The sequence below is a fragment of the Pinus tabuliformis genome, chromosome 2_1, assembly GCF_031772625.1.
Source record: "Pinus tabuliformis cultivar Carrire ecotype Pingquan chromosome 2_1, CPIR1, whole genome shotgun sequence".
Taxonomy (NCBI): Eukaryota; Viridiplantae; Streptophyta; class Pinopsida; order Pinales; family Pinaceae; genus Pinus; species Pinus tabuliformis.
The window spans coordinates 735,205,905-735,213,937 of NC_142299.1; the positions used below are offsets into that span (position 1 = coordinate 735,205,905).

General features: G+C 36.5%; 1 non-coding gene across 1 annotated transcript; it reads left to right on the plus strand.

Annotated features, from left to right (window-relative positions):
- The first annotated feature begins 5,699 nt into the window (after positions 1–5,699).
- LOC149202688 (U6 spliceosomal RNA) lies at positions 5,700–5,804 on the plus strand. The gene has a single exon (XR_016254055.1). It is a non-coding gene; the product is annotated as a U6 spliceosomal RNA (small nuclear RNA).
- The last annotated feature ends 2,229 nt before the right edge of the window (positions 5,805–8,033 follow it).

The window sequence follows — 8,033 nt, forward strand, 5'->3', positions numbered from 1 at the left end:
ACTAATTATGTCATCATCTCATTCCCTGAAAACAATATCCTTTCAAGATTTAGATGCCCACAAAATCTCATTACTTATAATTCAGCGGCTTTCAAATCCAAGAAAATGATAGACTTTTGTAATAGATACCACATTACCCTTTGCCATTCCACAGTCTATTACCCTCAAGGTAATGGACTTGCAAAATCCTCAAACAAAACCCTTGTTAATATCATCAAGAAATTGTTAGAAGACAATAAGAAGACGTGGAACAAAATTTTGGTTAATGCCTTATGGGCAAATAGACTCACTACAAAAAAGTTCATTGGTACATCTCCCTGTCAACTGGTATATGGAATGGATGTTGCTTTTCCAACCTCTTTAGGAGCGCGAGTGATGAAAATGATCCAAGAACTATAGGTAGAATCAAATGATATCCAAAGGAGGATAAATCAGACAATACATTTGCAACAAACTAGGGAGGAATTCTATGTCAAATCCCAAGTGATCCTAGATAAAATAAAAAAGATTTTTGACAAGAAAACCAAAGCTAATGATTTTTACATAGGTGACAAAGTACTCAAATGGGATTCCAGAAGAGAAGAAAAGGGTAAACATGGGAAATTTGATTTCCTATGGGAAGGCCCTTATATCATTTATGGTTATAGAGGTAACCATGCATTTTTCTTGAGGCAATTGGATGGAACAGATCCACCAGGTGGACCAATCAATGCTAGAATGTTGAAGCATTACTTATCCCCCGATTAACATTAGTTCAGTTGTTTACTTTGCTTATTGTACATAACATTACAATTTTTATATTGGATTGGATGATTATCTTTTGAAGTTGAAGCCCGAAGAAAAAGACCTAAGCTTTCGAAGGTGTACCATCATATGTATGAATGAAGCATATCACATAGAAGTGGTTACAAGGAAAGCACAGTCAAAGTTTCAAAGGCTATTGGTCTTAAAGCTCTTAACATTTCACAAGGAAATCCCATCCCCATGTGGAGCCACTGTTAGGGTCCTATAATAATAGGATTCATAATTTGAATTGGCTGGGATTAGTCTTGCAATATTGTACATACCTTTGCTTTTTGCAAAAAAATTCCCATATTAAAAATTAAAAATGTAAAGAGGGTAAATCCTAAAATAAAAATCAAAGGACTAAAAGAAAAGGATAAAAAAATAAAATAAAATATGAACCCCACCAAAAAGAGATAAAAAATAGATCCCAAAAGTAATGCAAATTCAAATGCCACTACTTTTACTTTGCCTTGCAAAAATAAGATTGTGTGCAGCTTGTCAAAAATGCCGCAATCCATGATGATCAAATAGCTTAATTTTGATTCATTCATGCTTTAAATTTCATGTTGATAGATAGAGAAGAAAGATATAGCCAAAATGTTTAATCTTAGTATATCATTAGTTAGGTAGATAATAATAAGGAGCTCATCAGTTTAAACTGAGCCCTTGGAAGTTATAAGGCTAGAATTAGATAGTTTTCTTATCGAAAGAAAAAGAAATCAAGGGTCAGCAAGCTCAAATGCACCCAATAAATGAAGAGAAAATGCTAGGGTAAATAAAGGGTAGGTAGAAGAGGTTTTGAAATACACAAGGATGCTAGCTCAAATGCACCTTTATCACGCTTAAATCCTATGTTTCATGTGCAGGAGGAACTATCAAGGGAAAGAGGACATTCACAAAAATTTTGAATTACTTGGGCTATTTACCCTAAAAAGTTCTATATGATTTTAGGCCTAAATACTAAAGCTCATTCACTAATTTCCACTCATTTCACTCAACCTCTTACATGTCTAAATTTACCTCCATTACCTCTTCATTACTTTTCATTCACTAATTTCCCCTTCTTGATTCCAAAGGACCCTTCGCTTTCATTTCCTCTTATTCTAACACATTTCAATTGTAAAAAACCATTTCCCTTCATCTTAACCCTTTTACCCTTTGTTTCACACCTTTCTCTAGACATTACCCTTTAAAAATCATTTTCCCCTTATTAATTTCCCTTTTCCCTTAAAAACCCACTAAACCCCCTTATCCTATGTTATTTTCTAAAGTCTCACTTTATGTATTTAACCCCCCACTTTATAATTCCTGACCCTCACTAAACCTTTGAATACATGTCACCCTCCGCATCATTTATCCTCGAGCCCTGCCAACCACACCCCGACTCTGCCCTCGCAACTTCGTCGTGCAATAGCACTCCAATTAACCACTCCCTGATCCGACGGCCCATACATATATCGCACATTCCCATCGTCCGATAGTTAAGATTTCAAAAGCATGCGAGATTTACGGTTTTTCCCAAGTGCTCTTTTTCTACATGGCAACCCCACGTTATATCGCATGTTCTCAAAAAATACTACCCTTCATTCAAAAGCAGTGCGATATGCCATAAAAATGCCTCCTCGCATAAAAGAAAACCGCCCACTATTCATTTATTAATTCCATGACCAAATTTAACCGTTGTTGGTTAAAAGTCGGAAAATCCCCCTTTTCACCCTTTTCATTGTTATTTCATTACAAAGAGCCTCGGTCAACCAATTTTAACCCCCAAGGGCTCTATTCAACCTTTCAGCCCATTCGCAACCAAAACATGCTGCAAACTATGACTTGAAGCAACAGAAAGACCATTCAACCTTCAGAAACCTCTGTTGCTACCATAGAACCCTGTTTGCACACTTAAGTGTCATTTTTCTAGGTATTCTTGAAAGAACCAGAACCGCCCTCTACTTAAGCTCTACACAGTAATTAATAAAAGGTTAATTAATTGAATTAATTATAAAAAGTGTTCCAAGCTAAAAGAAACCCAATGTGCATTCAAAAGCCCTTTTCTACACACTATATTAACCCTTCCCATTGTTCCAAAGAACCTGACCCTACTCCTAAAGCCAGAGAAAGAGTAATTCAATAGAATAAACCAAATTAAGGCTTCCCAAAGCATTCTAAATGAGAAACCCTTGCAAACCCCTCATATAGATGTTGACCACCTCCAATTGGCTGACAGAGATTTCCAAATTAATGACACAGTTTCCCCTAGCTATCTATCAAAACTCCATTGCTGGAGTAAAGACAAATTTCTAAATGAAAATGATGACATTCACCTATGGGAATCAAATTTTCCCAAATACTTGTTCCCACAGGTATACTGGTTCCTTAAGATCATCCATCTATGCCAAAACTACTACATCCCAAGCCAAAGAGCCATACTCTCTCCCAACCAGTAAACTTTGTTTACAACCACTATAGAATAAATAAACTAAATGCTGCAGATCTAGCCAAACCCAAATGAAACCCCATTTTCCATTGAAAACCTACTTGAACTCTACCTGAAGTTGGACCTTCCCAAGAGGACTAAAATCTTTCAGACTTTCATCCTAGAAGAGTCTCACACCCCTATAGACAGTCCCCAGTACTCTTCCACCATTTTCTCTAAGAGGGAGAAACAAATAGTGACCATGTTCTCTTTTATTCTAGGATACACCACTAATGAGCATGTACATGAGCCTGTACTTGCTTTCCTCTCTATTTTTTGCCCAAGCAAGCCTCCAGCTGCAATTTTCAATTTTGCCTAGTTTTTAGCAAACAAAATTTATTGATTAATTGATCAGATTACTAAATGAAAGAGTATTCAAATACTCTTATGATTGTTCCACATGTTCCTATATTTCCAGTCAGATAAGTCTTCAGTCAACATCTAAAAGCTGGACACTAAGGGCCATCCTAGATCAATCATCTTTTGGACACCCTTAATCCAAAAGTATTCCATTGTTTTTAGTTACAAAGAGTTCATTGATTCCTTTGTGCATCTAGTTATAAATATGCTAACTAGTAGCAATCAACCCAGGATCAGTGAGGAGATAAAAAGAGTTTTACATATGTATAAAAATGGTAGAATAGGATACTGGTATCTATACCAGGACCACACCAAAACTAGAATATATGGATGCCAACTCAGTCCCTATAAGCTGCCCAAATATCTTCCTATGAGGATATTTGCACTAGAATATATCAAGCAGATTATAAACTCAAATGATGTGAATTTTCTATCAGCTAGGAAGAAAACACAGTTCAAGATAAAAAACCAGCTTGGTCCTTTTATCTGTAATAATAGGGAGGCTAGAGAAGGAGCAGAGAAGTGTTTACAGGATATGAAGTTCAGTAGAAGTTTTAAATTGAAATATGACCCTTTAAGAGTCATAAATAAACTAAGGCTCAAATTCAAATTGAGCCCTTTTATGCATGAGTCCAAGGTAGACATTGAAAAATATGCCAACCAGTCATAGTGGTTGGAAAATACCTTGATAGATATGGTGAAACAGATGGACACTAGTTCAATTCTGCATACTCCAGCCCTGCAGGACAAAATGGACGAGGGAAGAAGGTTCTTGCTCGAGCATAGATACAACACATGATAGATTTGAAATCATGTATAGGAAGAAGCCCAAGATAAATCATGTCGATGAACAAGAAGGGAAAGCAGAGCTAGTTGGGACAGTTGAGACACTTCAAATCATTGACAGAGAAATAGTGGTCAGATAAAATACAACTCCATTAGTTTCTGAGGAAACTCATTAGCCTTCCATCTCTAATACCGAGAGTATTCAGAAACAACTTAGCATAGAGGTCTCATCATCAAGCAAACTGGTGGATAAGGAAAAAGACATAAAGGAGAAGTATAAAGAGATCAAATTAAGAAATGAGGCATTAAAAGTTGAAACATATGCCCAGTGTTTCAAAGAGACTCCTAGTAATCAGAATACGTTAATGTCAGCTTTTGACATTAAAACTGATAAAATGCAAATGACCTTTTTGCAGCCTACAGTCCAGCAACCTAAGTCATCAGTAGACTATAGGAAAATAGAATTTGAAGTTTTCACCAGGGATGTTGACCCCATTGATCAAATTGAATTTCATAAGCAAGCAGGAGAGATGATCTACTCAATGATGAACAACAAGGCCATGAGTGTTTAGAAACTTCCAAATTCTCTAGACAACATCACAACATAGTTTAAGCTAGAGAAAGCATCATCACAGGCAAAATATAACAGAATCAAGTCACTGGAAGACTTGGTTATTGAGATTGGATATAATCCAAATGACATCAAAGCTGCAGAAAAGCTCATAAAGAAGAAAAATGAAGACATTGTTGCATTGATGAAGCAACTAAAGTTTCATCCTTCTGAACATCCACAGACCAAGGAGGTTCTAAAAAGCCAAAGATGAAATGATGGACCTCATTCTCCATCTAAACGCTCAATTAAAAGAAATGGAGAATGAATTGGAAAATTTAATACGGATGAAACAAGCCAGCATTGAGACAATTATTGCCACTGTTATTCCTACAGTTACTACAGCAGTTCCTTCAACTTTGGAAGCTTCAGTGGCCCCAAAAGCTCCACTAGCTATAGCACTTCCAACTGCATCAACAACTACATATGCAATAGGTTCAACAGTAGCAACCCATCCTAGTGATGAAGCAGCTAAACTAGTCAAAGCCATGGAGGATATGTCCATCCAGACCACTGAAGTAAACAGACTTAAGGAACAAATGAAAATTTTAGAGGATGAGAAGAAATTGGCTCAAATTATGCATAGAATGAAGTTCAGAAGACAAACATGTTGAATGAAAGATTACAGAACTTAGAGAATGAGTTGACACTCAAACAGCCATTAGCCCAAGCAAAACAACTTTTATGGACCAATATCATTGACATCTGATAAAATTGGAACGATACAGAGAATATTAGCATGGCCCTTGCGCAAGGATGACACACACAAATCAGGAAATGGTCCTTACACTTGGTATCAGATCTATGAACCCTTGAGACCTATGGGGCCATGCATGCATGGCAAGTTCTGTTAAATAATATGATGAAATTATATAGCTAATTTATCTCATGGAATATCCATGATAGACGTACTTGAGGAATTGTATAATTGTCGAACCATACCTAAAACGATGAGTTTTGGCATAACATGGTAATGGTTAAAAAAAATAAAAAATAAAAAAGCAATGAGTTTTGACCCATAACTTTCATTCTCAAAACAAAACTTCGACTACTCTCATTCTCAAAACACAACTTGGGATACCGAGAGATGGACTTTGGATCTTATGATGTTAAGGAATAAAAATGCTTCATTAATCAACCCTAGAACAAATATTGAAGTTGAGAATTGAACCATCGTTGACGCCTCATCACATCCACCTAACAAAAACAAAGACAACGTATGGATAGAATTACTATGAAGTTTGGACATTTTGACCAAACAAAGTTTTGATAGGTTTAAACCAACTGAAATCGCATTTTAGGAAAGAGATGGTTGGGCCTGTGGAAGAGAATTTATTGAGTTAAATGAAAGGGAACTGTATTCCCATATAGGTGGACCATTCTACTAAATAGATCATCAATTTGCTGAAGAAGACGGTAACCTGTAATTAACAGGGATGAACAGCTGGTACGGTGAAGCTTAACTTTTTCCATTACTAAGCCTCTTCTGTCTTGCATACCATCATAACAATCTCATGTCGGGCTAAGATTCCTCCATTTTGAATCTGGCGCTTGTAAAATGAGTGTTGGAGCAACAATCGGGCAGCATTCAGGTCATGGATCGCGTTGTGGGTGAGAAACGCTTCTTCTCCCCATCCTGCTCTTTCGAGCGGTACCAAACGAACCCCGATTCTCCCTCTTTTGACCCATCTTTGCATGCATGTGGTAAATGTTGTTAAGGTAGCCTTTTGAGCCAATTCATTCATCAAATTTGGGTTTTGCGTATAAAATGAGATTAAATTTTGTCACCTCGTGTAATTTTCTGGCATATTTAGCTATTTGGATGGCATGGAGCCGAATTTAAGGTCTCTGCACCCACGACCATTGTTCAGCGTTGTTTCATTTTGGTTTAAATACCTTGCATGTCGAAATAGAGTCTTGCAGTCCATGATATAACATTTTGAACCATTTTAGCTTTGTTCACGTTCTGAAGAAGAATGCAATGTTTTATGACCCTAGATCGGAGATTATTTTCCAATATCCCTTACTTTTTGTATTTCAATTTGACGACCTCTGAGCTATGTGTGGGTCTAGTTGTGATATCTTCTTTGTTCAGCCATATTAAAGCTTCATCTTCGATATGTATTTTTTTATTTTTCAAATTTTTTTTACCTTCATTTTAACTCAAATCAAAGGTTTTTTTTTAGTTTTGTGGGGACTGTTGTAAAAAAAAAAAAAAAAAAAAAAATTATAACTATAATTAAAATAAAAAATAAAAAAATCTAGTTATTCTGTCGCATTTGAGCTTCGTTCTTGATTAATTAATAGTTTAATTTGAGTTATGTGCTCCTTGTGAGTTGTGCAATGGATTGGACATTGTTCTCCTAAAATTTGAGCAGCGAGATTAGTTTGTTTTCGACTGTGTGATGTGTGAGAAACTGGATGCTTGTTGGTGGGTTCCAGTATTGCAGCAATGATGCTGCAACTCCTGGGACTCCCTTCTTTACTTTTATCAACCTTGTAGTTCATAACAAACTTGGAAGCGACGGTGTTATATGCACAAGTACTATCTTTTACTGCAGGATGTCACTTGATCAACTAGCGCAAGTTTGCTAGGAACTTAAGCCAACTCCTATGAGCTCTTAGAAGAAGCTATGGATGAAAGCTAACTCACGAGAGGCTAGTCTACTTGCAAAAAGAAGCTGAAAACTGAAAGGAAATGCAAACCCTAGCAAACCCTAGTTTTACCGACTAACCCTACTGGTGCAAGAAAAGAGATGAAAGCTATTGAAATGGATGCCATTGGCTCTGGGAAAGGTAAAATGCATGTGTCTAAGCTAATTCTGAAGTAAAATATGGAAAAATCATCTTTTTGTATTTTTGAGTAACTTTGTAGAATTATTATGCATGTGCTTTAACTATTTTTGACTATCAAAAGGTTTATTGGCGAAAGGAAATGGAGTGGACGCTTGCGGGAGGTTGGAAGGTGAGAAGAGGGCCTAAGGGGTCCCTAGAACCATTCTAGAGAATTCCACAGTGATC